This window comes from Tubulanus polymorphus, chromosome 6 (genome assembly GCF_964204645.1).
Source record: "Tubulanus polymorphus chromosome 6, tnTubPoly1.2, whole genome shotgun sequence".
NCBI classification, from domain to species: domain Eukaryota; kingdom Metazoa; phylum Nemertea; class Palaeonemertea; order Tubulaniformes; family Tubulanidae; genus Tubulanus; species Tubulanus polymorphus.
Window position 1 is genome coordinate 13,304,262 of NC_134030.1, and position 7,459 is coordinate 13,311,720.

The following is a 7,459-nucleotide window of genomic DNA, read 5'->3' on the forward strand; positions in this document are numbered from 1 at the left end:
CTTAATACGATCAGTAAATCGGTGCAGTCAATATGCCATCATATCCATTTTACACTGTACTGAAAGATTGATAAGAGGTCTCCTTTTTCTCATCTTGAAAGGTCGAGCTCATAAAAAATTAAAAATAAATTCTCGCACGCTCGAATTTATTTTTCATTTTTTGCTCGCCCGCCCTTTCAACCTTTGATATGAAAGCCCATTTTCCCTATTACTCTTAAAATATTCATATTTAATATATATGAATAACATATAAATGAATAACTTTTAAAATCAATTTTTATAAAAAATTTAGTATTAAAATGGAAGCAAATAAGTACTACTGTTCAACATGTAAAATCAATATATAAATGTGATACGTGTAATCAACCATTCAGTGATAAAAGATATTATAATGAACATTTAAAATCTAAAAGTCATCTTAGAAATAAGAATAATGGAAATTTAAAACCTTTAGAAAAGAAGGAAAACATAATTAAATCTAATAAACTAGATTTACAGTTATATTTAGATCAACTGGTTAAAGCAAAGACATTGGTTGAATTATGGAATAGAATTTCACAGAATCAACCGCATTCTGCGACTTTAATCAGTGGTTAGAAAACCGGCAACTCTATTTGAGCCTTGTATGTATATAATACATAGCTTTTGATTACTAAAAACACCTGTTACATTTCATGTAAAGAACTATTTCATTAAGCCTATAAATTCACAGCTGTCATGCGTTTCCATGACGACCGCCAGACATAATGAGTCATAATAAACCGCAGACGCATAAGATCATTCTGGAAGGCGCGCCCGAACTGAATAGATGGTGTATACAGAACGCTTAGGATTTATCTATCGAAACACAATTCGTAGTTAAGGTTTACAGTTCTAAATCTAAATGTAAGTACCGTTTTTTGTAGTTTTTATGAAGTAGGGAAAGGGGGCTACTAAATATGAAACCTTTAGATATATTTAAGTGTATTTAGTATATCTTTTGGATAATTAGAGTTACCACTAATATCTTTTAGATTAATAAAATGTCATACGCATCAAGAAGCGATAGAGAAACTCAAGATACTCTTTCTGAGGAATCGACAGCAATGGATATCGAACCAATAGAAATTGGCGTAGAAGCACAAGAATCACAAAAGATCGACGAAGAAACTATATAAGAATTTCAAAAACATTTAGACTTACTCCAAAAATTCCAATGATTAAGTTTAACATTTGTTGATTGGTTAAATATTTACCGGCAATTGAAAAAATGTTTGTAATTATAGACGCGGCCACACGTCTGAAACACGGTCCCGGCACCGGTCCCGGCCGCGGCCGCACACTTCTTAAACACGGCCGCGGCCGCTCTTTTTTCGTTTAAATGGTCAAATGAAAGAAAAAAGAGATTTTCTACTATCTATCTAGTCTATATTTGGACTTTTGATAGATAGTAGAAAATCTCTTTTTCTTTCATTTGACAATTTAAATGAAAACAAAGAGCGGCCGCGGCCGTGTTTAAGACGTATGCGGCCGCGGCCGGGACCGGGGCCGGGACCGTGTTTCAGACGTGTGGCCGTTGCCGCGGCCGGGGCCGTGTTTCAGACCCTACCGTATATGTATTATGTAAATCTGCTTGGTGAATGTTCTTTGTTCGGCCGTTTCAATTATGGTTAGCGCATGCGCATTGGTCAAAACCGGGCCTGAATGCCCGGTCTTGCCCAGTGCGCAAGCGTTTGAATATTTTTATGTTCGGTTGTTTCTATTTTACAGAATGAATATATAATTATGATTAGCGCATACGCATTAAGCAAAACCGGACATCAATGTCCGCATGTGACGCGGATATTGTAACTGGTATGATTTTGATATCAAGGAATCGAAACGACTTATCAAAAGCAGCGAGGAATGAAAAAGGATGACGTTAGTCGAAGAATTGGAAGAGGAATCTAAAATGTTAATCAATCTTTATAAAAATATATATTATAAATGAACCCGGAACAATCACAAACTGTAAATATAAACAATAATGGTGTTATAAATATTTATCAGAAGACATGTTCTAAATGTGAATTAGATAAGCCATTTACAGATTATTATAATCATAAGACGAATAAAGATGGTTTACGAAATATTTGTAAAAGTTGCAAAAAACCATATGATAAACAATATTATATAAATAATACTGAAAAATGCAAAGAAAAAAGTAAACAATATTATCTAAATAATCTAGAAAAATGTAAAGAAACAAACAAACAATGGAGAGAAAATAATCCAGAATATATTAGAGATTGGAAAAAAGATAACCGTGATTATATAACAGAATATATGAGAGAACGATACAAAACAGATCTTAATTTTAAATTGAAACAATGTTTAAGAACTAGATTATCAAAATTATTCAGTAAAGAAACGCATTCAGAAACACTATCTAATTTATTAGGTTGTTCAGATAAATTTCTTAAATCATGGATTATATTTCAATTCGATGATAAAATGAATATAGATAATTATGACAATTATATTGATCATGTGTAACCGATATCTATATTTAACATGAAGGATGAATACAATAAAAAACTAATTTGGAATTGGAAGAACCTAAGGCCTTTAGAAAAAGTAGAAAATAAAATAAAATTTAATAACCTAGATTTACAGTTATATTTGGAACAGTTAACAAAGGCAAAGAAATTTATTGATCAATGGAATAATGATCCAAATAATGAACAATACGTTGGGTCTTTAATAAGATGTTAAAGAATAATAGAATTCAAATACAAAATTTAGCTGCAAAGCAGCGATAACGGGTTTTCTGAGCAGGCGTGCTATTCATAGTTTGAAAAGTGGATAATAGAAATATATCAATACGGGATACGCATTTGACGTGTCAAGTCACACCAATGCGGTTTAACATAACATAATTTATAGTTATAGTCAAATTGGGGGTTACTCGGGTCGTTTATTGTCTGCGGAGTCGAGTAGATTGGTTACCCGTCTGTAACATTGGTTACGGAAACGACTCGTCAGCTTGATGAGTTGTATGTATTATGATTGTGCGCCACCTACATCTTCCGAAATAATGTTCAATTATTTGACGGGAGGATTGAAATCAATTATCAACGTACATCTGAATATGTAATAGTCCTTAGTAACTTTCTGTTGCAGAGGGCATAGAAAAGATTTTGAAATTATTTAATTAAAATATAAATTTTATTTACGAAAAATAAACTATTATGGTCAGTACAAATTGAAAATTCATAGTGTATTTTTAAGAACAAGCTTACATAGCTTACAGAATACATCACGTACATTTGAATTTTATAGGTGATGGGTACAAATCAACGTGTGACAGAAAAAAATGTAGTTAATTATTTAACAATATCGAAATATGTGCTCTCTTTTTAAACTAATGGAGTGATACGCAATTAATCACATGGCCTGTATTAAAAGATAGAACATACAAGTCGAAACATGTGAACAGAAACTAAAACTTTGATGTCAGTGACCAGTATCGAATTACACAACGACAATTGGCTTTAAACTCAACAAACATTATTAAAGAATGTTTCAAACAAAATGCTTTATATAGCGACATGAATAACCTTGTTTTACAAAACAAGAAAGTACATTTTGAACTTTTGAATGGTCGAATCCCATTTATTCACAGTAACCTGTGGTGTGGCGATCCTCGGAGCCATCATTCTTGATGACGTCACTAACAAGTGGTCACGGCCGTGGCGTGCACTCATTTCTTTTAAAATCTAGCTTCCTCGCGGAGCGGGACCTGGTGACGCTGCGCCCCACCCCCTTCGCGCTGAGAAATATCTTATTCCCAGTCAGCAAAGACAGGTTCTAAAGATCATAGAGTGCATCGCTGGAGGGTTTCCGATCCAATTTGAATTGGTGCGGTGGCGCTCTCAATGCGGACGTTTTTGTGAATTTTTCAGTCAGCGACGGACGTTTATCGTTGTAAGTGATGTAATATGTAAAAAAATGCAGGGAAACCTATCTCAATTTGTTTTTAGCGATGCAGCGGAACTAATAAGGAACATTTTGATATATAACATGACTATAGTACACTAATCACTATCCCTGATGGAATAATAAGCTCCACTCGACAAACTCGTTCCCGTGCATTTTTATCTCTCTGTTTCACACACACAGCCCCTCTACCATCAATGCCTAACCCCTGTTCGACCAACTGTGGGCGTAACATGTGGCCTTTGAAACATAAGCCTAATTGTAAAAGAGGCGCTATTGCACTTTCGTACCCCCCTCCCAAAAATTTTTATTTCAGCATATTTATTATCAGGAAGGTCTAGGGATTCAAAATCAGTAACTTTTGACCCAAAAACTTACTTTTTATAGGTTAAAATTTTGTTATTTTGGGCCCTAAATCGCGTGTAAATTCGCCGATTTGCGACGTCAACAACGCCATATTGAATGTCAATCAAAGTTTCTAACCCTCCACTGAAATGTCATGACATTAAAACTTAGCAAAAACCATGTTTTTAAACATAACCATCTCTGAAAATGACGCTTATGTTTGCATTATTTTCATACTTAGCTATTTATTTAAAGATGGTTCTGATGAAGAAAAGTTATACGCCAAAAAACGAAATTTTATCAATTCAATACAATTAAATTTATTGAGATATATTTATTCAGATGTTTTTAGGTGGTAATTAGTGCGGAAACATGGCCGACCCGTCGGTTTGAATCGAGGAAATCGGCCCCAAATTATCAGAATTTTGACTTGGAAAAAATTATTTTTTTGTCAAAAGTAATTTATTTTGACTCTACAGACCTCCCTGATTGATAATATGCAGAAATAGAAATTTTTGGGAGGGGGGTACGAAAGTGCAATAGCGCCGTAAAGGATAAGCATTAATCTATATGTTGTTAATGCTGCATCTTTATCATGAAACCTAATAAGAAAGATTATTCTATTATTTAGGCCTATTCAAATTTTCTGTCCACTACCACGTGAAAATAAAGACCCAGTCAAAATTGCGCATCACGCTTTGACGAAGAAATTGGTTCTAGGCTCAAACGAATCTTTTCCTCAACAAAGCCGCTTTTAGTTTGATGCAAAATGAAATTTGCTTTTAAAATGTGTAACTAGGCCTAATCAAAAGGATATTTCAAAAGCAAACTTTGCCGGGCCAAGAGCCATATTGAATTCAATTTTTTCCGAACCATTATGCCTCTTTCATCATAACATTAGTTATCCTATTTCAAGATCTTAGGCCTACAAGTAGAGAGAGGGCCTACGTTGGGTTCAAATCGGAATTTTAAGATTTATTTCATTTAATTCCAGGTTTTCACTGTAGATTATCAAAGACATGTGGCTTTGTGGGAGTTCATAGTTGTTTGATAATCCATCATTTGTAAGTGTAAGGCTATTTGAGGGATTCGAAACCGACATTTTGTAAATTTTGTAGCTTTATTACGTTTAATTCCAGATGTTTATCATGACACGTTTCATTTTGGGGGTTTGTCAGCGAGTTGGTATGCTGTCGGCAGAAGTAGTTTGATAATTCGTTTCATGTAAGTAAACAGCTATTTGAAGGATTCGAAACCGAAATCTGTATTGTGAATTTTTTTAGTTGTATTTTGTTTGATTCTAGGTGAATAGGACATGATTCATTTTGGGAGTTTGTCCGCGAGTTTGTATACTGTCAAATGAAGTTTCTTCGTCAATTTGTCGTATGTAAGTATCAATCTATAGGTTATATAGGCCCTATTAGGGGTTCGATACAGAAATTTGGTGAATTCCTCAGATTTATTTTAATTTATTCCAGGTTGTTATCAGAAAAATATGTACTTTATTTCATAGGTTGGTCTTTGATTGAAAACTAAAAATGGATGATAGTTCTAAATTTGATGTTGATTCACATGACCAATCTAGTAAGTATGGCTCACTCGTCTTTTAGAATAAGAGACCTATTGCATTAATCCTTCAATTCAAGTTGCTATACAACCTTTTATACAGATATTTACCTTATCAATATAAACATGTATTTGCCATTAGCCATACAATTCAGTAAAACGTTTCCCGTTCAGATTTTGAAACATCATTTGACTCAATTTTTCCTCCTAGAAAATTGCTTTAGCTCATTCCAATGTTCGCAGTAAAAGTAAATGTAGCATGTATGATTCCCATCCATCAATTTTGTCTTGTTTCGTATTTTTAGCGAAAATCTCGAAAAAGTCTGACGTCGAGGCAGGTGGTGGCCAGACAAAGACATATTCTTGGGAAATATTTAAAGACGCATGGCAAACACACTTATTGTTCAATTTTTTCCTATCCTTATTTTGAAATTGAAGTATTGTAATAAACTATTGATTTATTTTTGTTGATCAACGCAACTAGTTTTGTTGTTTTCTTTCTTAATTTACATTTGAATTGGATGGTTATCTTGCGTAGGAGTCAGTTTGTCATCGAAGCAATACAGTCTAACTTGTTGACGTCTCAGATGCAGCGGGGCAGGGCGGTCATTATATTGTGGACTTATACAAATTACACTTACACAGCCCAACGTGTTTCAGTGTGTAAACTCCGTCGTACTCGGCATTATAAGACAGTGAGGAATTTAGTTTTAGTCACCTGAGCCCTCGGCTTGATTCGACCAAAAAGACCTTAACTGACTTCACAGAATTTGATTATGAGTCAAGGATTTTCTAAATTTCTGAATGCTTTCTCTGGTTTTAAGATCAATTCAAATTCAATCTTCAAAATATTTTATTGAAAGAAATTCTACTGAAGACAGATTTTGAAATGAAGGATATATCCAGGCAAATGATTATAGCAAAATCAACTGATGATCATCAAGGTGAAGTTTTCATTCATCTTCGGCTAATTTGTCTACCCCTGATGATTGAAGCATTTTGGTTACTCGTGCCAATTAGTCAGCCACAGTCGATTTTCATGCCATCTGACCTCTTTCCATCTGTAATTAAGCAATCAAATGTAAGAATTACTTAGGTAAGGAGCGAAATAATATATAGATATGTTAGGAGACTATTTGAAATCATGAGTTTGTTGTGAAAATCTATTACTACAGTCTCGTAGAGCATAGACACCAAGCCACGTGGCATTGGTATTTTAAGGGATATTCAGTTTACTCCAAAACAAGTCAATGATTAACATTAAAAAAGCTTCATATCAAGGGTATGTCGTAGGACTCGTGACGCCCATGAATTATCATTCCATAATTTCAATGAATCCAATTCTGCATGTACGTTAGCACGACTGATTACTAATCCAAATATTGCATTACAAAAAAAAAAATTACGCAAAACGTCAAGTACTTACAGCATCTGAGACGGTTGTGCTTAAGTTAGCGTGTTAAGTTACGTCTTTGGCTGTCAATGTCGAAAAAGCCTAATAACGCAGTCTCAAATGTTTTGTGACTTTCTCAAAATGTATCAAAAATTTAACTAAGTTTTAGTTCATAAGTCCTCAAATATTCATAAATGA

At 34.0% G+C, this 7,459-nt stretch overlaps 1 long non-coding RNA gene across 1 annotated transcript; it reads left to right on the forward strand.

Moving 5' to 3' along the window:
• Nucleotides 1–1,564: 1,564 nt before the first annotated feature.
• On the forward strand, nt 1,565–6,339 carry LOC141906958 (uncharacterized). Its single transcript, XR_012619439.1, has 5 exons — nt 1,565–5,366; nt 5,442–5,526; nt 5,607–5,689; nt 5,816–5,886; nt 6,174–6,339. It is a non-coding gene; the product is annotated as an uncharacterized LOC141906958 (long non-coding RNA).
• Nucleotides 6,340–7,459: the final 1,120 nt, after the last annotated feature.